Source organism: Mesoplodon densirostris, chromosome 2 (assembly GCF_025265405.1).
Source record: "Mesoplodon densirostris isolate mMesDen1 chromosome 2, mMesDen1 primary haplotype, whole genome shotgun sequence".
Taxonomy (NCBI): domain Eukaryota; kingdom Metazoa; phylum Chordata; class Mammalia; order Artiodactyla; family Ziphiidae; genus Mesoplodon; species Mesoplodon densirostris.
Genome location: NC_082662.1, coordinates 93,983,178 through 94,007,105, shown reverse-complemented (window position 1 = coordinate 94,007,105; position 23,928 = coordinate 93,983,178). Strand labels below are relative to the sequence as shown.

General features: G+C 37.0%; 1 pseudogene; it reads right to left on the bottom strand.

Annotated features, from left to right (window-relative positions):
- Window positions 1–14,726: 14,726 nt before the first annotated feature.
- Window positions 14,727–15,326, bottom strand: LOC132503392 (NEDD8-conjugating enzyme UBE2F-like; annotated as a pseudogene).
- Window positions 15,327–23,928: the final 8,602 nt, after the last annotated feature.

Here is a 23,928-nt window from a genome sequence, read left to right as displayed (position 1 = left end):
CTCTCTAAGAATGTAGCATAGAAAAGTTAAATAATGAATGATAATTAAGAGACACTAAGAAATATGGAAGATGAGCAAGAAGTCTCAACATATTCTAATAAAGAAGCAGAGACAAGTGATATTTGATGAGATAATGACAGTGTGTGTGCTGTAGGTGTGTCTTTCCCAGAATCTATGAAAAAAAATTCCATATGTTGAAAAATTTCATGAGTTGAAAAATCCACAAAATATAGAGTTTTTTTTCAACTAGTATCTAGACATATCATTGAAAACCTGGTGAACATGAAGAATTAAAGAAAATACCCCAAATTACCAGAAAATAAATGTAGACGCCATGAGAAAGGTACTGAGAGAATAAAACTGTAAACATAATATGTACTGTAAAATTATTGTTAAGAGTACATGCAGGGCTTCCCTGGTGGCGCAGTGGTTGAGAGTCTGCCTGCCGATGCAGGGGACATGGGTTCGTGCCCCAGTCCAGGAAGACCTCACATGCCATAGAGCGGCTAGGTCCGTGAGCCATGGCCGCTGAGCCCTCGTCCGGCGCCTGTGCTCTGCAATGAGAGGCCACAACAGTGAGAGGCCCGCTTACCGCAAAAAAAAAAAAAAAAAAAAAAGAGTACCTGCAAAATAAAGACATTTTAAGACATTTAGACTCACAAATTATCCCTTCAACAAAAAGAAAAATGAAGCCAGAAGGAAGAAGTGGGATTCAAGAAGTAACAGTGAGAAAATAATTCATTAAAACATAGTGAGGAACAAAATAATAAGTTAAAATTACACATTAAATTGAAAAAAGAATAAACATAGATTTTGAAAAGATGAATTAAAATTGACAAACTACTTACAGGGCTAAAACTAAGAGGGCAGACTGTTTAATGAAATAATATTGGTAATAAAAAAGTTGTTATATACAGATATAGTTACATTTAAAATATAACAGTTGTATAAATTTAAGCATCTTAAAATATATAGATTAAAGAGGTGTCTTTCTTAAAAAATAAACAATATCATAATATAAACAAGAAGAAATAGTAAATTTGGATAGGTTAAAAGCCATTAAAGAAACTGAAACTGTATTAAAACATATCCCAACAAATAAGGCACCTGAACAAGATAATTTTATTTAATTCCTCACCAAGTATAAATTATATTGTGTTCTCTTTTCCTCTTTGGTGAGTGTGAGAAAAGGGATCAGAAGAATGCATCCTTAACTTATAAAATGAGAAAGATAAACCTATATCTTGTTTACCTTTTGAAACTTTAAATATACTCCAATTATTAGAAATTAAAATGATCACTAAGCCAAAGCAGAAGTAAAAGTAGTTTTTGACACTTATAATTAGATTCATAAGGGAAAATTCTTAGTCTTTTAGCTGAAGTTCAAATGTAAGCCCTATTTTAGTGTGCCAGAAATAATTTGTGTTTTATCATTCATGAATAAATAACTATTCTCCTTGGGAAATCATTCAGTTCTGCAATTAATATCTAGTGTTTCCTCTAATATTTTCTTAGAAAAAATTTAAAAAAGAAAATTGAGCACCATTACTTAGTAAGTATTTACTTGCACTTAAAAAGCAAAATATAACTCACAAGGAAAGATTTGTTTTAAAAATATATATTTATGTTTTAAAAAAAATTTAAATCTTTGGAAGTATGCCACACAAACCTAGGATTAAGAGTTTAGTACAGTTAATCTGACCTGTAATTTTAAAATGCATTGATGTTCTAGGATTTCAATTATTAAATTTATTTCATAAAATTGTATTATAAACATCTGGAAAAAATTAACAGATCAGATGTGATGTTTTGTTTTTTGTTTTTATGTTTCTTATGTTACTGCTTAAACACCTTTTTTTTTTTTTTTTTTTTTTTGCTGTGCCACTAGGCTTTCATTTCAGGATCTTAGTTCCCAACCAGGGATCGAAGCCGGCCCACAGCAGTGAAAAGTGCCAAGTCCTAACCACTAGACAACCAGGGAACTCCCTTTAAACACTCTTCTGACAGCACTACAATTGCTGGCTTATTTTTGACAGTGGATGTAAGTATAAATCTATTTTTCTGTTCAAAGACAGTGATGCTGAAAGCTCAGCTTCTCTGTACACTGGTGCCAAATCAAATCTTGGAGACAGAGTTTTAGGTGAAATAAAAAAGGATAACTTTTTTACTTTGCCAGGCAAAGGGGGACACAGCAGATTTCTGTCTCAAAAAACTATGTGTCCGCACTTGCAGAGGATAGTGAGAAGTTTTACAGTAATGGTTCAAAGAGGGCATGATCAGCTCATGGATATTCTTCTGATGGGTTGGTGGTGAGGTAAGCAGGAGTCAGCATCATCAACCTTCAGGTTCCAACTTGTCTGGGATCTACATGCTTGTGTGCAGCATACCATCATTAATTGTTAGCTTCTCCCACCTGGAGGAAGTTTCAGTATCTGCAAAACAGCTCAAAGATATTGTTTTGTGTATGGGAAAACAGGACCTTGCCCCAAGGCTGCACTGTTGTTTCTCTTGACTGTTTCTCCCAGGTCTCCCATCCCCTGCATTCCCTAATTAGCAACTGCTTGAATCTGACCATTGGAAGTCCAGGAAGGTCATAGAGGCTGAGTGAAGGCTGTTTCCTGTAATCAAATAAATGCAGGACACAGAAAGGCTCTGTGCCCAGGAGCCCCACAGGTCCCTGCTTGGTATCAACAGGCACCTAATTCAGTTGACCATTTGAACAAATTGTATACTTATCACAGGCTTGTGTCTAATTTAGTGCTTTGTGTATTTGAGTACCCATTTCATCTTCTAATTAGAATTTCTCTTTCCTCTAAAATACAAAGCCTCTTCAGGTCACAATTCCAACCACCTTCTGTAGACTGTGGTTCCAATGTCACCTCAGTGTTCAAAATATTTGCTGTACTATTTGGGTCTCTCCCACATGAGCTCTACCACTGGCCAGAAGATGGTCTCTTAGTCCAGTTCTCCAGTCTTTGATATTCTAATGAGGGTCAGGTCTCTGCCTGTGCAGCACAGGAGTAAGTGCAGGACTTCATACACAGCTCATGGGGTCTGCTTGCCCATAACAACCCCTATCCACAGTCTCTCCAGTACTTTCTGGTTTTCTAGTGGTCCCCTTTTCATTATTCCAGTCAGAAACTTGCAGCTTATTACCCCACTGCCATGCTTTTCCATTGTTGCATTTGCACTTGGGATCAAGCAGCAGGAGAGCAGAGAATAAAAACACGAACATGGTTTCATGTCCCCTGCCCCACCCTTTGGGGCTACAGTTCCACTGATCAGAGGAAGATTCTTTCCTTAAGAATTTTGGTTCCTTGGGAATCCTGCTGACAGGGCTGCCACTGCCACCACAGGATGGCTGTGGGCCTAGTTTGAGAGGTAATTGAGAAAATGAAAGAATGGAAAAATGAGGGTTTTCTATGCTCTTTGAGCCAAAACTAGCTTGCTTTTTTTTGTGTGTGTGTGTGGTACGCGGGCCTCTCACTGTTGTGGCCTCTCCCGTTGTGGAGCACAGGCTTCGGACGCGCAGGCTCAGCGGCCATGGCTCATGGGCCCAGCCGCTCCACAGCATGCGGGATCCTCCTGGACCGGGGCACGAACCTGCGTTCCCTGCATCGGCAGGCGGACTCCCAACAACTGTGCCACCAGGGAAGCCCTAGCTTGCTTTTTTTGGCTCTCTTCCTGTTTGTGCTCCGGTGGCCATGTCTGTGCTTCAGACTACATTGAGCTCAGGTTAGATCATACCAAAGTAAAACAAAAAACAAAAGTATACTTACCTCAGGTTCTGAGTTCTGGTTTTTCTTCCCCTGTTACTTTTTACTTTTCAAATCCTCAAACAGTTGCTCTGGGCATTCTGTCTAGGTTTTATATGTGCAGTTGTTATGGGAAGGGCAACTACTTCTAGGGCCGAGAGTGGCTTCTCATCTAACACTAGGAAATGAATTGTCCGAGGAGACACACATACTGACAAAGCAGAGAGGTCTGGAGCAGAGAGTAGCAGGGTAACGGAACCCAGGAGGACTTCTCTGCCAAGTGCCTCACAGTCTCAGGGTTTTATGGAGGTGGGATTAGTCTTTTGGGTTGTCTCTGGCCAATCATCTTGCCTGTGCCTATATGTGGTCCAATTAAAGGCCCTTCCAGGCAGCGCGCGCATCTCTCAGTCAAGATGGTTTTCAGCAAGACCTATATGGGCTGGCTTCTTCTCCCTGCTTTTGGCCCCTCCCGAATTCTTCTGGTTGGCCACAGCTGGTCAGTTCCGTGTTCCTTATTGGGATTTCCTGTTGTGAAATAATCCATGCAAGCTGGCCAGGGCAGGTGTTTTCAGTCAATGGTTCCCTAACAACTCCCCCCTACCGAGAGACTTCATACTCAAGATACTTCTTGGGAATTGGGCCGGAGGTCTTTTTCTTCTGTAACTACTTCCTCCTGGAAGTGGGTTCCATCCTGGCTAGTAGAGTAGAAGTCTCTCTCTACCTTATCTAAACTGAGGTATTTCATGTCCGAAGTCGGCTTCCACCCTTGTAGTAACAACTTAGTCTGAAAATGTTGGAGCCTGTCCGAGATAAACTTTGTGAGCAGCTGAAACAGACAAGGGCCAAACAGGAGGTCCAACAGGATGGTCACCACCGGACCCAGAAAAGAAACACAGAATCCGGGGTGAGGGCTGCAGGGTGTGTGACTTTCTTCTGACTGTTTGGTGGTGATATAATATGGTGGTGTTCCAGGAATCTTGTGCTCAGCCTGAAGTTACCATCCTCCACCTGGGTGGGGGCCTTAGTTTCTGCTGAAGAACTCAAAGATATTGTTATGTATATTCCTTGAGGAGGAACCAGAATACTGTCCCAAGGCTGCACTATTGTTTCTTGATTGTTCCCCCCCTAGTTTCTGCATCCCCTCCCTTCCCTGATTAGCTATTGTTTGAATTTGCCCTTTGGAACTCAGGGAAGGTCAAGGAGGGTGAATAAAGCCTATTTCCTACAAACAAGAAATGGGGGACACCAGGGACTTCTTTGGCGGTCCAGTGGTTAAGACTCCATGCTTCCACTGCAGGGGGCACGGGTTTGATCCCTGATTTGGGAACTAAGATCCCTCGTGCAGCATGGTGCAGCCAAAAACAAAAAAATGGGCGACACAGAAAGGATTTGTACCCAGGAGCCCCACAGTTTCAAGACCAGAAGAGGTGCTGAGGGTGAGGGAAGTCTGGACTGGGTATACAGGAGGAAGATGATTAATGTTATTTGTGGCTTCAATTGAGACCAGATACAGTGGTGGGTACTGATGTTTGTCCCACTGACTTTTCCAAGTTTCCTCCAGGGGTTTTCTTTTGGAGTAAGATGGAGAAAGTCCACTTCATTTGTCTCTCCTATTGACTGTGTTAGGGAAGGGGCCTTCCGGTTATTTTCCTGGTGGCCTGATATGAGGGATCTGAGCACATTGTCGCGATGCTCTTTTCCAATTGGGGTTGCTACACTTGTCCATTTCCCATCAAAATTGAGCAAGTGGAAGCCAAGAAGAGCTCATATGGATCATGTGGTGTCAAATAAATTTCTCCCTTACCCCAAAATGTAACAAGAGCCTTACCTCCTCCTCTTGACAATTACATCTGTCAAGATATTATTACTCATTTTGTCTGGGCATGTTATTTTGAGGAAGAGTTACTCCTTTATCAGTAATTCAAAATAATAGGGCAATAATGCAAAAATTAAGGGAATATGCTTCCTAATCAGAAAAGCAGATGTTCAGATGTCACTTTTGGAAAGTTTTTAACTTATCTGATGTGTTTATAATCTGTAAAGTGGGTATAAGTAGGGGACAGGTATTTGGATTACATAATAGGACCTATGGAATATACTTACCATGATGCCTGACACATACATGCTCTTGTGAAATGTTTTCTCTTATTATTATTTTCCATGATACATCATTAGGATAGCTATAGGTCTCTGTTTTCCTCAGAACACACAGACTATGTATGCTTACACAGTGCAATTAACAATAGTGGCCACTTTAACTTTGAAAATTATCCCAGTTTGGACACTAATATTTTATACTCACCCTTTGTTGGCCTCCTGTACACGTGAGTCTACTTCCTTAACACTTCTAAAATTTGTCACCTACTTCCTATCCTCCTTTTCTTTGCTTCTATAAAATTTCTCAGAATTTTTTGCAGATTACCACTACAGTCTTTTAGCTACTCCCAGTACCTCCAGTATTGCCCCTTTCATCCTGTCTCAACACTGACAGTAGAACAAACTTTCCAAGTTCAAACAAATTCATATCACTAAGGTCATTCAAAGACTTTCCAAAGCCATCTTTATATATATATATATATATATATATATATATATATATATATATATATATATATATATATTATCATGGTAGATACAATTCATTATGATCTAAAACCTGTCTACAACTTTTTTCAACAGGCCAGCACCTTGAAGCTCTGTTTTCTGGGCATAATGAAACAAAGGCATTGCTTTTTTCACGTAACATCAGTAATCCTTTCCCTAAAATTAGGCAATGTATGAAAATGCCAATTAGGGCCCCATTTCCCAATGAAAAAATTAATCAACACTTGGTTATCAAGCTAAAATCCCTAACCAATTTCTGAAAAGTGTAATAAAACATATAACAGTTGATAGTGTTAGGATGCACAATGCTTAAAATATCTCCATTTTATTGCTAAAAATCAATATATTTGTTAACAAACTGTTGACTTTTATGAAATAACACATATTGTTTGTACGTCAGGCTATAAATGTTATCATTTTACAATACAGCAAGGCAAAACCAAAACACAAAGAAATGAATTTTTGTTAGACCAAAATACATTAAATATATTCAATAAAAAGCTAAGTGATTCCTCAAAAATAACTTTTACTCCCAAATGAGAAAGAAAATTGAAGCATGAAAAACGTTGAGGAGGGAGACTTGAAGCAGACACAGTTTGTCACTGGCTGTGAAAGTGTATGATGCTGGGTTTTGTATGGACATATGTCTTCAATTGCCTTGGTGTACTTGGTAGCAATTCCAACAAGTGTAAATGCTGGATTGTATGGTGACTTTATCAACTTTTTGAGGAAATATCAAGTGTTTTCCACAGGGGCTGTACCACTTTACATTCCTACCAGCAGTGGATTTAGGATTCCAATTTCTCCACATCTTTGTTAAAACTTGTTATTTCCTTTTCCTTTTTAAAAAAATCACCTTCCTAGTGGGTATAAAGTGGTATTTCATTGTGGTTTTAAAACTCTTCCCTGATGACTAATGATGTTGAGTATCTTTTCAAGTACTTGTTAATTATTTGTGTATCTTCCTTGGAAAATATGTCTATTTAAGTCTTTTGCTCATTTTTTAAATTGGGTTTTTGTCTTTTGTCTTGAGTTATAAGAATCATTTATTTATAATGGGTAATATCCCATTATCAATTATATGATTTGTAAATATTGCCTCCTCTTCTGAGGGTTACCTTTTCACTTTTTTGATGGTTCCCTTTGAGCCAAACGTTTTTAATTTCAGTGAAGTTCGACTTATCTGTGTTTTCTTTTGTTGCTTGTGCTTTGGATATCATAATTAAGAAGTCCTTGTCTAATCCAAAGTCATAAGACTTACACCTATTTTTCCTCCCAAGAGTTTTCTAGTTTCAGCTCTTATATTTAGGTCTTTGATTCATTTTGAGTTAACTTTTATATTTTGTGTGAAGTACGGGTCCAAATTCATTGTTTTGAATATGGATATCCAGTTGCCTCATGACTATTTGTTGGAAAGACTATTCTTTTCACATTGAAAGTTCTTGACACCCTCATTGAAAATCAGTTGACCACAGATACATAGGTTTATAACAATATTACCCCTAATAGCCAAAAGGTGGAAACAACACCAATGTCCATCAACTGATGAATGAATAGAGTAAACATTGTATATCCATGCATGTAATATTATACAGACATGGAATAATATTCAGCTTTAAAAATAAAGGAAATCCTGAACTTTGTGACAACACGGATGAAACTAGAAGACATTATGCTAAGTGAAATAAACCAGACACAGAAAGACAAATATTGTATGATCTCTGTTATAAGAGGAATCTAAAATAGTCAAATTCATAGAAGCATACAGTAGAATGGTGGTTGCCAGGGCCTGGGGATAAGGGGAAATGGGGCGAGATGAACAAAGGATACAAAGATTCCATTATGAAAGATGAATAAATTCTGGAGATCTAATGTTTAGCAGTATGAATATGGTTAACAATACTGTAATTGTATACTTGAAATTTGCTAAATGTGTAGATCACATACACACAAAAAGGAATGGTCACTATGTGAGGTAATGGACATGTTAATTAGCTTGATTGTGGGGATTATTTCACAAGGTATACGTATATCAAAACATCAAGTCTTACACCTTAAATATATACACTTTTTATTTGTCAATTATAGCTCAATAAAAATGGAAAATTACTGGCAAAGTACTTAGACCTCGCTACTAGCACATAACACAAACTCAATAAGCATTTTTTTTTCTTTTGCTAAAAGCCAATTTGTGCAATGAGAAGTTTGTTGTAAATCTTCTTTTGTCCATTTACAAGTTACAGTTCACTATGGTGCCACAGGTCCCTGCTCATAATAACATCATTAAACATTAAATTAAATTAATGAAAGACATCAGAGACAAAAGGTCACATATTATAATGATTCCATTTATATGAAATATCCAGAATAGTCAAATACATAGAGACAGAAGCAGATCGGTGATTGCCAGAGACTGTAGGGAAGGAGATGGGAGTGGTTACTTAATGGGTTTTCATTTGAGGTGATAAAAAAGTTCTGGAACAAGATAGTGGTGATGGTTGCGCAACATTGTGAATATACTTGGGCCACTGAATTGTACACTTTAAAATGGGTTAAATGGTACATCTTATATGTATTTTACCACAATAAAATAGCTAAATTCATTGGATTCCAAAGGAAATCAACTTTACTAAAATAGTTATGAGACCACTAAAAATAAACAAAATTTTTGATGTAAAAAAAGGAATGAATACAGATATATGCTACAACATGAGTGAACCTTAAAAACAAGCTAAAATGAAAGAAGCCAGTCATAAAGAACCACAAAGTGGGGCCTCCCTGGTGGCGCAGTGGTTAAGAGTCCGCCTGCCGATGCAGGGGATACGGGTTCGTGCCCCGGTCTGGGAGGATCCCATATGCCGCGGAGCGGCTGGGCCCGTGAGCCATGGCCGCTGGGCCTGCGCATCTGGAGCCTGTGCTCCGCAACGGGAGAGGCCACAACAGTGAGAGGCCCGCATACAGCAAAAAGAAAAAAAAAAAAAAAAAAGAACCACAAAGTGTATGCTTCCATTTATATGAAATACACACACACACACACACACACACACACACACACACACACACACACGAAAATCTATTATTGCCTAGGGCTGGGGAGATGAGGGCTTAGGAGCTGGGGGCTAAGTAATGCGGGTTTTCTTTTTGAGGTAGTGAAAATGTTCTAAAATTATGGTGATTAATGGTTGCACAACTTTGTGAATATAATAAAAATGATTGAATTGTATACCATAAGTGGGTTAATTGCATGATACATGAATTATAACCCCAAAATTTTGTAAAAGAAAGTTTATGATGCTGAATAGCTGAGTGATGAAGGGAATATTTTAGACCGATTATCAGATTCAGAGGATCTGATAGTCTCCATCATTTTGGTGCACGTGAAAGAACTCTATCACAAAAAAGGTTGGTAAATCATCAGGTTACCTGGTTGATGCTCTAGCATGAGAGAATTGCAAAATGGAGTTATGTTCATATTCCTGTTACTGATTATCTTTGTATGGTGCTGTAGTGTTTCTGTTTTAATCCCTGTTGTCATGCCCCTTGCTACCTTCTGTATGAATTTTATTTCAACTTTTTAAAAAACTTTTGTGACTTATTATACAACTCTAGGCAAAAACAAAAGCTAAATATGAAAGAAACAGTTGAAATATTCAAGACAATGACAGTACACAGTGACAGAGAATATCACAGACTGCATATGGGAGTGTGATTGCCTTTCTCAGGACTAGTAGCAGTGAAGATGTGTGTCCCCCATTTATATTCAATGTGGTTTTTAAAATATCTACACATGAGTAGATATCTAACATTCTACCAATTATGTTTTAGAATATAACTGGCAACTTCCCACATATTATTTTGCTTTTGAGTTCATAAATATACATTTTTCTTATATGAGTTTTCACTAAGACCCTTTAACTGATAGATATAATTGTTCTATGAAGTTTGGTTATAAAATTAGCAGAACTATTTTAATGGGAAATCATGAAGAGGAGACAGTTCTGCCACAGAAAGCTGTATGTGTACTTCCCCAGTTATATCCCAGTTTTCTTTGTCCCTATTTCTGTGGATAATCCTCTCTCTCCTCAAATCACCATCTTTTACACTTGGAAAATATATTTCCATATTTTGAGACATACTTTATCTTCTGTACAAACCTGAGACAAAAGTCCCCCGAGTTCTACAAGTCTGCCCAACCTGGGTTAGGTGTATATCCTACGTTCTCGTCTTTCCTCTGTAGTGGCTATGACAACACAGTACTTAGTTGTCTATTTATTTGTCTTTATTTCATATATTACTTAAATTCCCTGAGGGCAGGAACAATATCTAGCTCATTTCTTAATCCCTATGTCTAGCAGAGCATCTAGCACTTGGTAGCACTCAAAAACATTCAGGGAGTGAAGAAAGGAAGGAATGTAAACTGAGCAATTATCTACAACAAGCCTGTGGCTCAGGAGAGAAGCTAGAGTTGCTGATACATATTTATAAATCTTCTGTGTAGAGCAGGTAGTTGAAGCTTTATGAGTGGATGAGATCACTCCGGGAGAATGTAAATAGCACTGGTTCTCAAATCTGGCTATACTTTAAAATTACCTATGGAGCTTTAAAAAAAAAACACCCAGGATCTACCTGAGAAATTCTGAAGCAACATCTCTGGGGGTGAGGGGAGGCAGGCAATCCTGTTTTGTAAAATCTCCCCAGGTGATTGTAATGCAAAGTCAGAGTTAAGAAATACTGTACTGGTAGAGTTTTAAAAAAAATTTTTTTTAAGATGTCACCTGAATGCAAAAGCCTTTAGAGTAAAAAATATCTAAAGATCAGGATAAGAAAGAGCATAAACAAACAAACAAGCAATGAAAAAAGAGCATAAAAATTTAAAAAATCAAACAAGCAGATAAATAAATAAGAAACTGAGAAAGATGACTCAGGAATGTAAGAGATCCAAAAGCTGTATTGTCAAAGAAGCCCAGAGAGGAGAGCGTCCGAGAAGGAAGAATTGTGTATAAAGTGTAAAATGCCAGACAGATTCCCTGGACGTTAAAACCTAAAAAGCAGAGAGAAAGACAGACAGAGTTAGGAGTTCAATGACAACTTTTATTAAAGCTATTTAGGTGGTGGGATGCTAAGAAAGGAATCCAAACTATAGTGAGTTAAAGAATAAATTAAATGTAGAAACTACAAATTTCCCTATAAATCATAAGAAATACTTATTATAAATTATTTTCAAGTAATTAAGTCAATGTGTATTGTATTTTTTTAGGATATAGTCATTCATTATTCCATAATGTTCCTGTACAAATGTTCACAATAAAAACATATTGTAATATGATATAATCCTAAAAATATAATGTAATCCCCCAAATAGCATGAATCACCTTCTGTGTAATCAGAAACTAATCTGCTTTATATTGTATGTAGGTAACGGTTCTAAAGCTGTGGGAACAAAGAGAAGGGAACTAACCTGTTTCTTATTTTTCTACTGTGTAAGACAAAAAAAGCTGCTTTGCATGTATTTTTAACAGATAAGGACTATCTTATTTTGCTATTACCTCAACTGTAAATACCAGGATTTTCTGATCAAGGTATCTTGTTGCTATTACTGACTCCAAAACCAAGATAATGTAAGTAAGAAAGTGTAGTAAATTGTCAACTTCTAACTGATTAAAAAGTAATTACTATATAAGCCAAGATATAGGCTCTAAACTAATTTGTCTCCTGAAGAAAGAAGATACTATCAGATCCCAGTAAAACTCTATTCAAATAACTTTGAAAGCCTATTTTAAGGTACAGCACGCAAATTACAATTGTTTAGGGTTAATACATTTCTTAATTTGTGTACATTGCTTTGCACAAAATTAGAAACTCAGAGCATGGTTGGATGAATTTATAGACTCAAGAATGAGATAGATACGCATATTTTATAGCCCTAAATTGTGGTTCCCAATCTTTTGATTTGGATGATATTTTTACTTATGTCACATATTAAAGGTACAATGCCTTCATTTATTGGTCTGCAGACAATGGAATGTTTATACTCGATTTTGTGAACTCCTTACCAAAACACTGGGTCCAGTGGCTCACAGATTGAGAAACTCTGTGCCAGCAGCCAGTTGAATTTGTTTCACCCTGAAACTAAATCTCTTGTCCCCAAAAGAACGTTTTTGATGGACAAATATATGAATAAAACTTTGAGATCTTTAAGACTTGTATTTAAATTTAAGATTTTAACTATATACCATGCATTTCTGAGTTTTCTGAGAGAGTATAGCTGCAGATTTCTTATGATTTTTCAACAAAATCAATCTTCTTCTTACTTCTATTTTGTCTCAGCTGCTTGGAATGAAAATTCAGTTATATGTAAACTATCCCTCTATGAAAGCCAAGGAAGGATTAAATAAGTATAAATAAAGAGTCTCAGTTCCACAAACTGATTAGGTACCAGACACTTCTACTTGGCTTTGGGTTCCCCCTCTTGGGAAAAATAAATCTTTCTCTCTCTCTCCCTCTCCCTCTCTTTCCCCCCATCCCCACCCACCCCTCTACAGACATCATTCCTTTGTTTACTCTCCTTTGCAGTATATCTCCTTGCTACTTTTTATTCATTTCTTCCCATTCTCTTTGATCTCACTCCAGTAGGACTGCAGTCTCTATTCATCTACAACAAAGCTTGTCAAGGTCGTTAGTGGCCACAATGTGACTAAACTCAGTTTTCACCATATTCAACCCTTTAGTACAATTTAATGGTTCCATTCTCTTGACTCGCTTTCTACAACTGGCTTCTGAGACACCACCTTGTCTCTTTCCCAGTCTCCTTTCTGATTCTCCATCCTCTTCCTCTACACCTCAGAATGTCCAGGTTTGGTATATCAAACTGCCTAATCAAAATTTCCCCGGATGTTTAACTTGCCTTAAAAAAAAAGTAACAGGTTCAAAACCAACCTCTTGAACCTCCTCACCATTAATAAAATAAGTTTTTTCTTAAAAAAACTTTCCCTTACTTTAGGAGCTCAAGGCAAACCTCCTGATATCATCTGTGGCTTATCTGTTTCTCTCATACCTCACATCATATGCACCATCAAAATATATCCAGTATCTGATCCATCCTCACCAACTCCAAGATATTATTAGAGTTCAAACAACCATCATTTCTTGCTTCTATCATTGCATTATCTTCTTATTCTATTTCTCTGCATTCACTTATTCCTTAAACTATTTTTAAATGTTTTTCATTTACTTAAATCCCTCCAAAATATTCTTATATCAAAGTAAAATCTCTTGTCTTTATAATTGCCTATAAAACCCTAAATGATCTGTTCCCCCATTCCACTTTATGCCTTATATCCTTCTGCACTTTTCCTTGTTATCTGCTCCAACCATGCATTCTTTCCTCTGCTGGTATTTTCCCAATATACATGCGTTCCATCCTGGTCCTAAATGTCCATCATTATTTTTGGATACTCAGCGTATTTCTGTAATTATTTTCTCCCTCAGGCATTGGCATCTAAATGATGTGCTTTAACTGTCATCCAGACAATTGAATAGCATCAACTTCTCATCTTACCTCTTCATTCTTACCAGTTCTTACCAGCCCATTTGCTTGATACTGCCTTGGAAATATGAAGGTATAGAAATTATCAGCAATGCTTTTGGCAGTCACTTTTTTTTCTTTCATATTTTCTTTGTATTTCTCTTCAATAGTTGCTTGACTCAACATCCTTCTGTCTGCTCTATACAATGAAAATACAAACTAAATTGAGAATAGAAAAAAAATAATTAAAGCACTAAATCGTACAAATTACAAATCTGTTCCAAAATATACTTACATTAAATAAAATACACATTTCAGTAAGTGATCTACAGTGAATGGTTATGCATTTTAGGAAGCTTCACGACGTCTAGGCAAGGCTAACATTTGTGGAAGGAACTAAGAGAATTTGCATCCAGTCAGTTTGTAGTGGGTGTCTGATCGCCAATCTGTGAGCTATACTGAGCACATCATTAGCATGACCTGTGCAGGGAACTGATTTGGGAGAAGGGAAAGAAGCAAGCTCTAGCCTCAATTCTGAGTTCATTACAACTTCTCGAGAATCTCACCACCAGCCTATACAGTACAGTTTCAAAAAAGTAAGCATGTTAAGGTAAGGGACAACTCTTGAGAACCCCAAACACATTCTCTTGCTGTATTTATGTAGAACTCTCCATCTACAATGGGCAGCCATGAAGAGGTTCTTCCTCAGGACAACATGGTCACAGGACTTGAGGACCCAATGGGACCGAGGGGAGCGCGAGGACTGAGGAAGAGGCTCCCTTTTTGTTTAAGTTGGAGACAAACTTATAACGCACAGTCCATGGCGCTGCAGTCTTCTGGTCCTATCCTCTGGCATAATGTTTCATGTACTCTTCAACTTTATTCTGGAAGTCCTCCTTGTCTGGCAAATGATGTTCTGCAGCTTCAATATGCAGTGGATCATCAAAATTCAAAAGATCACTTAACAAAGTGTTGAATCCCCGAACAACATCCTTCAGTGTCCTCGTGGGAGCGCAGCCGGTGCTGTCAATCGAACGTTCTCGCAGTAAACTCAGACATACTTTGCCTGTCTCTGTGATGTTGGGGTTCCAGATCCTGGTCAAGCATTTCGCTGTGGGAGGCACCACGTTGTACATATCAGGAACTTCAGTATCAAACTGAAATTTTCCACCCTCGTAGTAACCCTCATCTATCAAAAAAAAAAAAAAAAAAAAAAATCCTGGGGTTACAGTTAGCTGAAAGCAATGAAACCCTGTTTGGTTGAGGAAAATGCACTTTACATGTACAAGGTAAATTAGCTTCAAGTTCTGCAGTCTCTTTAACAAGTAGACTGTCTCTCGCCGAAACCCACTGAATGGAGTCAGAGGCTGTGGCTGACTCCCGGGAGGGACACTTTGAGACTGACCATCATCCTGCTTCAGTTGGCTTGCCAGCGTCAGCATTACTGCCACCTTGCCCTGGGCACCACAAGACAGGAGAGTCGGGGTGGCGCCCAACACCACACCCGGCCAGCCAGGGCGACACGCAACGCTCAGAGACACACCCAGCTCTGGACGCTGGACCGGAAGTGGCTTGGCAAGCGGCGGGACCGGAAATGAGGCCGGACTCGGCTTCTCTCTTCCGTCTTGGCAGTCATTTTTAAGAGCTGAGATGAGCTCTTCCCCTCCCTGCAAAATTGACTGGAACCCCAGAAGTCGGTAGATATAGCAATTAAAGAGTTAAGCTCAGAGAAATAGTTGGTAGTACCCAGATCAATAAAATAACCTCTTCTTATTTGTACCTTACTGATTCCACAACTAAAATTCTGTAGTGAAAGCTGAAGTATATAGTGACAAAATTCCACTCTTCCTGTGGTGGCCACTGTCCAAAAAATAGCTCCCCATGATCCTTATCTCCCAACATACACATCATTGTGTAGTCCTCTCTGATATTGCTTCATAGTTTGTCTCTGTGACCTATAAAATATGACAGAAGTGATGGTGTATGACTTATAAGGCTAAGTCATAATGGAAATTGTGGCATTTGCCTCTCTTGCTCTGTCTTGGATTATGTAGTTCGGGGGAAGCCAGCTTCTATGTCATGAGATCAACTGGTGATCTTATGAAGAGGTCCACCTATACTCCCTACCAACAACCCTGTGAGTGAGCCATCTTATGAACAGATCCTCTATCTCCTATCAAGCCAGCAGATTCCTGCAGCCCCTATCAGGTCTCTCGTAAGAGGCTGTGAGACACAAACGCTCAGCTAAGTTGTCATGAATTCCTAACTCACAGAAACTGTGAGATACTAAATTTTATTGTTTTAGTCCTTCATATTTGGGATTAATCTGTTGTGCAGTAATGGGTAACTAGTACATTTCTCAGAATTAATGTCTTAATTGCTAGTTTAGTGTATATCTGAATAACCTAATAATCAGATGACTCTTCAGCATAGGAATTTAGGTGATCACCTCCCACTATAAAGGCCCAAAAGGGCAGATACTCATTTTTCCAACACTCAACATTGTGCACTAGACACCTGTATGTGACATAAGCTCAACCAATTTCACCTGGGACTTTGAGTCAGAAGTTATTTATACAATAAATCAAATGTGATAGAAAATAAATTCTAATAGTAGCTGCAGAGACTGCAGCAACTTCAAGTATCCTGGTGTGCCAGGGACCACAGAGCCAGCACCTGAACCCATTGTCCAGTGCCAGTGGCAAAGTTACAATTTCTGGTGTTCAGCTGTGGAAACAGAAGTGTCTTCAGCCAACTGATTCAGTGGTGAGATTTGGCTGTGGTTTTCACTTTTAGTTTTCCATTATCATTGCCAGTTTTCCAAGCCTGATCATCTAGAATTCCAGCAACTGTATGCATATATCACTTAAGGTAACTGTAGCTGCTTGAATAAACTACTCAAAACTTCAGTGGTTTACAATATAGAAGTTTATTTCTCATCAACTCACTGAACTTCGACAGCACTTTAGTTAGTGGATGGCTTGCGCTGTTTTCATCTTTATGTTCTATCTCCCGCTAAGGCTTTGTCAGCATCTGCAGTTAAAGCAAGAACAAATGGGAATGAAGAAGTTACTCCATTTTAAAGCAATTCTATGAAGTGACACACATCACTTATCCTCACAATCCTAGATGAGATCCAGCCACCAGACCCACATGGATTCACAGGTGAAGGGAGATATAGTCCATAATTTACAGCAGTTCCTCAGCAACAACTCTATCTAACAGAATAGAAAGTACAAATCTGTTCCATAACTATACATCTTTGTCACATTGTGCTATGAATATGTTAAAAAATTTGTTTGTTTTGCTTAAATGGGCCAGAGGTAGCTTGCTTGAAACTGGGAATCCTGCTTAATACAGCTGTATTCTCAGTTACTTGATCAAAATCAACCCATAATTGGGCCACTGAGCATAAATTACATTGAATTAACTCTCTTTACATTATTGAATTCCTTATTTTTCAATAATAAATAGGTTGTTTATCAATAAATAGTTCATGAAACCCACTCTCCTCTGTAACACTAAAAAAATTCCAAGCCTCTGCTTGTGGTGTATATACTTAGAAACAAGGAAGAGCTCATAGTTATAAACCATTTGTCAGTTATGGCAACATTATATTCTAAAAACCCTGGAAGCCTCTTATTTCTTTTACCTCCATTAATCAATAATACCAATACCCAGCACTACCATAAGCACACATTTTTTCAGAAATTATTTCAGATATTGGGAGGTAATTTGCCCAGAAATAGTTGAGGATTATTTAATATTATATTATTTATTATATTTGCTTAGTCATGTAAATACTTATAGTTACATAATGTTTTATTACTGTGGAGAATCTCTACAAATTATGACTACAGCTTAAAATTGTTATATTATTATTCTTCAAATTTATTTTCTTGAAAAATAAATTATTTTTAGGAGAACAAAAAGACAAGACACAGGGTGGGAGAAAATATTTGCAAACACATAGCTGATAAAGTACGAGTATCCAAAACATATAAAGATCTCTTAAAACTCAAGAATAAGACAACAACCCAATTGGGAGCTGGTTAAAAGTTTTGAAAAGAAATTTCACCAAAGAAGACATGTAGATGGCAAATAAGCACATGAAAACATGCTCAGGTTTGCTAATTATTAGAGAAATGCAAATCAAAACTGCAATAAGGTATCACCTCACACCAGTCAGAATGGCCATCAGTAAAAAGTCTACAGGGGGCTTCCCTGGTGGCCCAGTGGTTGAGAGTCCACCTGCCGATGCAGGGGACACGGGTTCGTGCCGGGGTCCGGGAGGATCCCACATGCCGCGGAGCGGCTAGGCCCGTGAGCCATAGCCTCCAGGCCTGCGCATCCGGATCCTGTGCTCTGCAAAGGGAGAGGCCACAGCAGTGAGAGGCCCGTGTACTGCAAAAGAAAAAGAGAGAAAAAAAAGTCTACAAATAATAAATGCTGGAGAGGGTGTGGAGAAAAAGGAACCCTCCTACTCTCTTGGTGGAAATGTAATTTAGTGCATCCACAGTGGAGAACAGTATGGAGGTTCCTTAAAAAACTAAAAATAGAGTTACCACATGATCCTGCAATCCCATTCCTGGTCATATATACATAGAAAACTCTAATTCCAAAAGACATTGATACATGACTTATTTCACTTAGCTTAATACCCTCCAAATCCATTCATGTTGCTGCAAATGGCAAAATTTCATTCTCTTTTATGGCTCAGTAGTATTCCATTGTGTATATATATATATATATATACCACATCTTATTTATCCATTCATATAAAGTGTTGATAGACACTTAGCTTGCTTCCATATATTGGCAATTGTAAATAGTTGCTGCTGTGAACATTGGGGTGCATGTATCTTTTCAAATTAGTGTTTTTCCTTTTTTTCAGATATATACCCAGGAGTGGAATTGATGGGTCATATATGTTAGTTCTGTTTTTAGTTTTCTGAGAAACCTCCATACTGTTTTCCACAGTGGCTGAACAAATTTATATTCTGGCCAACAGTGTACAAGGGGTCCCGTTTCTCCACATCCTTGCCAACATTTGTTTTTTTTGTTTTTTTTTTTGTTTTCATGTTTTGAGGTGATATCTCATTGTGGTTTTGCTTTGTAATTACCTGATGGTTAGCTAATATTGAGCATCTTTTCATGTGCCTGTTGGCCATCTGCATGTCCTTTTTGGAAAAGTGACTATTCAGGTATCTGCCCATTTTTTTAATCGGGTTGTTTGTCTTTTGATGTTGAGTTGTATGAGCTGTTTATGTATGTTGGATATTCACCCCTTACACGTCATATCATTTACAAATATTTTCTCCCATTCAATAGGTTGTCCTTTTGTTTTATATTTTTATTGATTCCTAAACATTTTATTTATTTATCTATCTATCTATCTATTTATTTATTTATTTATGAGTAAGTATGGCTATCTCAAAAAATACTTCAATTTAAAATAAGCTTCATCTAGAAATTTCAGAAATTATTCATTCATAAATTTACTAAGCAAATATTTTTCAGCTCCCTAATATGTATGAGGCTCTCTACTAGTCACTATAAAGTTAATATAAAGTAAAGATAAACATGTTACCTGTTCATGGAATTTAAAAACTGGTTAACAAAGAATAATAGCTTTTACTTCCAAATTACTTACAGACTTTTTATCCATTTGAAATGAACCAAGCTTTTAAGTAACAGAAAGCCCATATACAGTGGCACAAACATATAGGGCTTATTTATCACATATACAAACACTCCAGATGCAGGCAATTGTTGTCATTTCTTCAGGAGCCCAATAAAAGTGGAACTACAATCTTGACTGTTGTCCTTGGCTTTCACTTGTGTCTCCTATGATCACAAGATGACTAATGTAGCACCTCATTATAAAGGAGTCTTATTGCACTCATTTCAATGGAAAGATGAAAGAAGAGAACAAGAGGACATCTATATAAGAAAAGCAAAAGCTGTATATGAAGCTCACAGTGTACTTCTATTTACATTTAATTGGTCTAAACCTAGATTATATTGTCACCATTGGTTAAAAGATGATCAAGAGGATTGCATGAGTCAGATAGAAGACCCTTCAACATTAAGACTAGACAATTACTAAGTACTGTTTTCTGGTGCAACTGACCAATGAAGAATTCCAAACCAGCCTGCAAATAACAAATTTAGAGATAAGTCTCAATTCTGTTGAAAAACAAAGCATTAAATGGTATAGAGCATACATAAAACATTTGGCAATTTATTAATCCTTATTTTGTGTGAAAGTTGTTTTAAAGGTATAATGGATATATATATATATATATATATATATATAGTTTATTTTATATATATAAATATATATGTAATGTATATATTAAGCATGTACTGACAGTAAACTATAAATTATTGGCTGTAGTATTGGATATCATGAATGTAAGAATAAATAAAAGATAACTAGGTTCATTAAGTACTTCACAGTGTAGCAGGGGAGACAGACAGTAAAACAGTTAATTATAAGACAATGTGATCTGTACAATGTTGAATCTTCTAGCATAATGTATCATCTCCAGATAGTATTAGAATATTATAAAATCTTTGGTTAAGATGCCACTGGTGGTAATCCTTACACTGGAAACCTGGGCAAGACTGAAAGAAAAGGACTCTATTGTCATCTAGTGGCCAAATTCATGTCCTTGAAATGGTTGAGTTACCTTGGATATCATCTATCTGTAAGAAGCTTTTTTTTTTTTTTTTAACTGGTTTAAATTTTATTTTATTTTATTTTTTAACATCTTTATTGGAGTATAATTGCTTTACAATGAATGGTGTGTTAGTTTCTGCTTTATAACAAAGTGAATCAGCTATACGTATACATATATCCCCATATCCGCTCCCTCTTGCATCTCCCTCCCACCCTCCCTATCCCACCCCTCTAGGTGGTCACAAAGCACTGAGCTAATCTCCTTGTGCTATGCAGCTGCTTCCCACTAGCTATTTTACTTTTGGTAGTATATATAAATCTATGCCACTCTCTCACTTCGTAAGAAGCTATTTTGGGAACTAAAAAGCAATTGAGCACAGTTTCACAATTTTTTCCAGATCCTAATACATAAAGGAGAATTAATACTGATAGTCGAAAAATGATGATAATATTGCATGTATTTTTTGGGGGGGGTGGATTTTTTTTAACATCTTTATTGGAGTATAATTGCTTTACAATGGTGTGTTAGTTTCAGCTTTATAACAAAGTGAATCAGTTATACATATACATATGTTCCCGTATCTCTTCCCTCTTGCGTCTCCCTCCCTCCCATCTTCCCTATCCCACCCCTCTAGGTGGTCACAAACCACCTAGCTGATCTCCCTGTGCTATGCAGCTGCTTCCCACTAGCTATCTATTTTACGTTTGGTAGTGTATATATGTCCATGTCACTCTCTCACTTTGTCACAGCTTACCCTTCCCCCTCCCCATATCCTCAAGTCCATGCTCTAGTACGTCTATGTCTTTATTCCTGTCTTACCCCTAGGTACTTCATGACTTTTTTTTTTCTTAGATTCCATACATATGTGTTAGCATACGGTATTTGTTTTTCTCTTTCTGACTTACTTCACTCTGTATGACAAACTCTAGGTCCATCCACCTCACTACAAATAACTCAATTTCATTTCTTTTTATGGTTGAGTAATATCCCATTGTATATATGTGCCACATCTTCTTTATCCATTCATCTGTTGATGGACACTTAGGTTGCTTCCATGTCCTGGCTATTGTAAATAGAGCTGAATGAATATTTTGGTACATGACTCTTTGAATTATAGTTCTCTCAGGGTATATACCCAGTAGTGGGATTGCTGTGTCATATGGTAGTTCTATTTTTAGTTTTTTAAGGAACCTCCATACTGTTCTCCATAGTGGCTGTATCAATTTAAAATGTCACCAACAGTGCAAGAACGTTCCCTTTTCTCCACACCTTTTCCAGCATTTATTGTTTCTAGATTTTTTGATGATGGCCATTCTGACCGGTGTGAGATGATACCTCATTGTAGTTATGATTTGCATTTCTCTAATGATTAATGATGTTGAGCATTCTTTCATGTGTTTGTTGGCAATCTGTATATCTTCTTTGGAGAAACGTGTATTTAGGTCTTCTGCCCATTTTTGGATTGGGTTGTTTGTTTTTCTGTTATTGAGCTGCATGAGCTGCTTGTAAATTTTGGAGATTAATCCTTTGTCAGTTGCTTCATTTGCAAATATTTTCTCCCATTCTCAGGGTTGTCTTTTGATCTTGTTTATGGTTTCCTATTTTTATGGAATTTTTTCATTCTCTCAACACAGATAGAAATGACTTCAATTTAAGAAACTGTCTGGGATTAAAGGAAGCTAAATGGGCATGATAACTAAATTCAGTTTGTAATCTTGAATTGGATACTGTGACAATTAATGTTAGTTAAATAAAGCCTGTAGATTATTTATCAATATTATATCAGTATTAATCTCCTGGTTTAGATAATCACACTGTGGTTATGTAAGACTTTAACATTTTGGGAGACTGAATGTCAGGCATATAAGAATCCTATGACTATTTTTGTAACTTTTTTGTAAGTCTGAATTTATTTCAAAATGAAGAATTAAAAAAACTGAATGATAAAAATGTAGTACAAATTATTAAGTAGTTTAATAATGTGTCTTCTGTTTCCCTAAGCTAGATATATATCCTATAATTATATAAGCATTATAATTTAACTATTTATTTATTTTTCTCTCAAATGTACATTTTAAGTCATAGGGTTAGTGTGAAAGAAAATTTAAGACAATCTTTATAGTACTTGGTTTGTAGTTGCTGATGAAAATGATACTGTTTTTCTAAGTCTAGCCACGATGGTAGTCTTTTTTATAAGAAACCACAAGTAACTATTTTATTTGTACTGTTAACTCGATAAATTATGCTAGATTCTCAATTCAGTACTGAAAACGTCTGATGGTGCTTTCAGTTTTCTGTGGTTTCTATACTAAGATTATATCCTAACATTTCAGGGACTCACAGAGTTATTCACATCATATCACCTTAGAAGACTTTGTGGGAATCTCAGAGAAAAATGTCGGCTAGGTCTTTCAAACTGGAAACAAAAATAGGCATTGACCTGAAACCATTCTAGCTTTTAATGATATATGCTGCTGATTGATTTGTTGTCTGGGACCACCATTTGGGATGCACAGTCTGTAAGAAATCTCTGGATTTTGTCTTCTTTAATGGATAGGTGAAAAAATGAACAAAAATTAAAAGTTATATATATGATAGTACAAGTATAGGAAGAGAGGTAATTATACTTGCTTTATACAAATCTGATAAAGCACATTAATATTATGAAATATTCCTTACTAAAAATAATACTTTAATCATCTAAGTGCAATTTAACATTATAAGATAGAAAATCCAGTGCAGTCATTTACATTGACTTTTAAAAGTTGAAAAGTCTAACTTCAAAGTATCAGCTAATTAGGTAGTCATTTGATGAATGTCCAGGATTTTAGTTGAAAATCAAAGAGATGATTTTTCATTAAAGGTGACAGCAAATTCTTTGCCACTCCTCCTGTCAAGAAATGGCATGTTTTTCCTTATTTCTTCTTGTCTGGCCTTATTACTTGCTTTAACCAACAGAATCTGGAGGCAGTGATGTTATGTAACTTCTAAAGCTGTACCTGAAGAGATTTGTGGTTTCTACTTTCACACACCTGCCACACTCCATTTTAGAATCTAACTGTAATTCTGTGAAAAACCCAAGCTATATAGAGAGGTCCTCTCTACTAACAGGGAGGGAGACACTGCTGTCCCTAAAACTATAGGGGGAGGCCACGTAGTGAGAACTAGGGCTCTTTGCTCAACAGCCTCACCTGAGTTCCCAGACAACAGCCATTACTAAACTGTCAGACATGCAAGTCAGCTACCTTGGATGTTTCCATGTAGCTTCCAGGAGATTGCAGCCCCAGTCAAGTCCACATGCAACAGAAGATCCACCCAAACATGTTTAGACAAATCATAAAACCATGAAAGACAATAA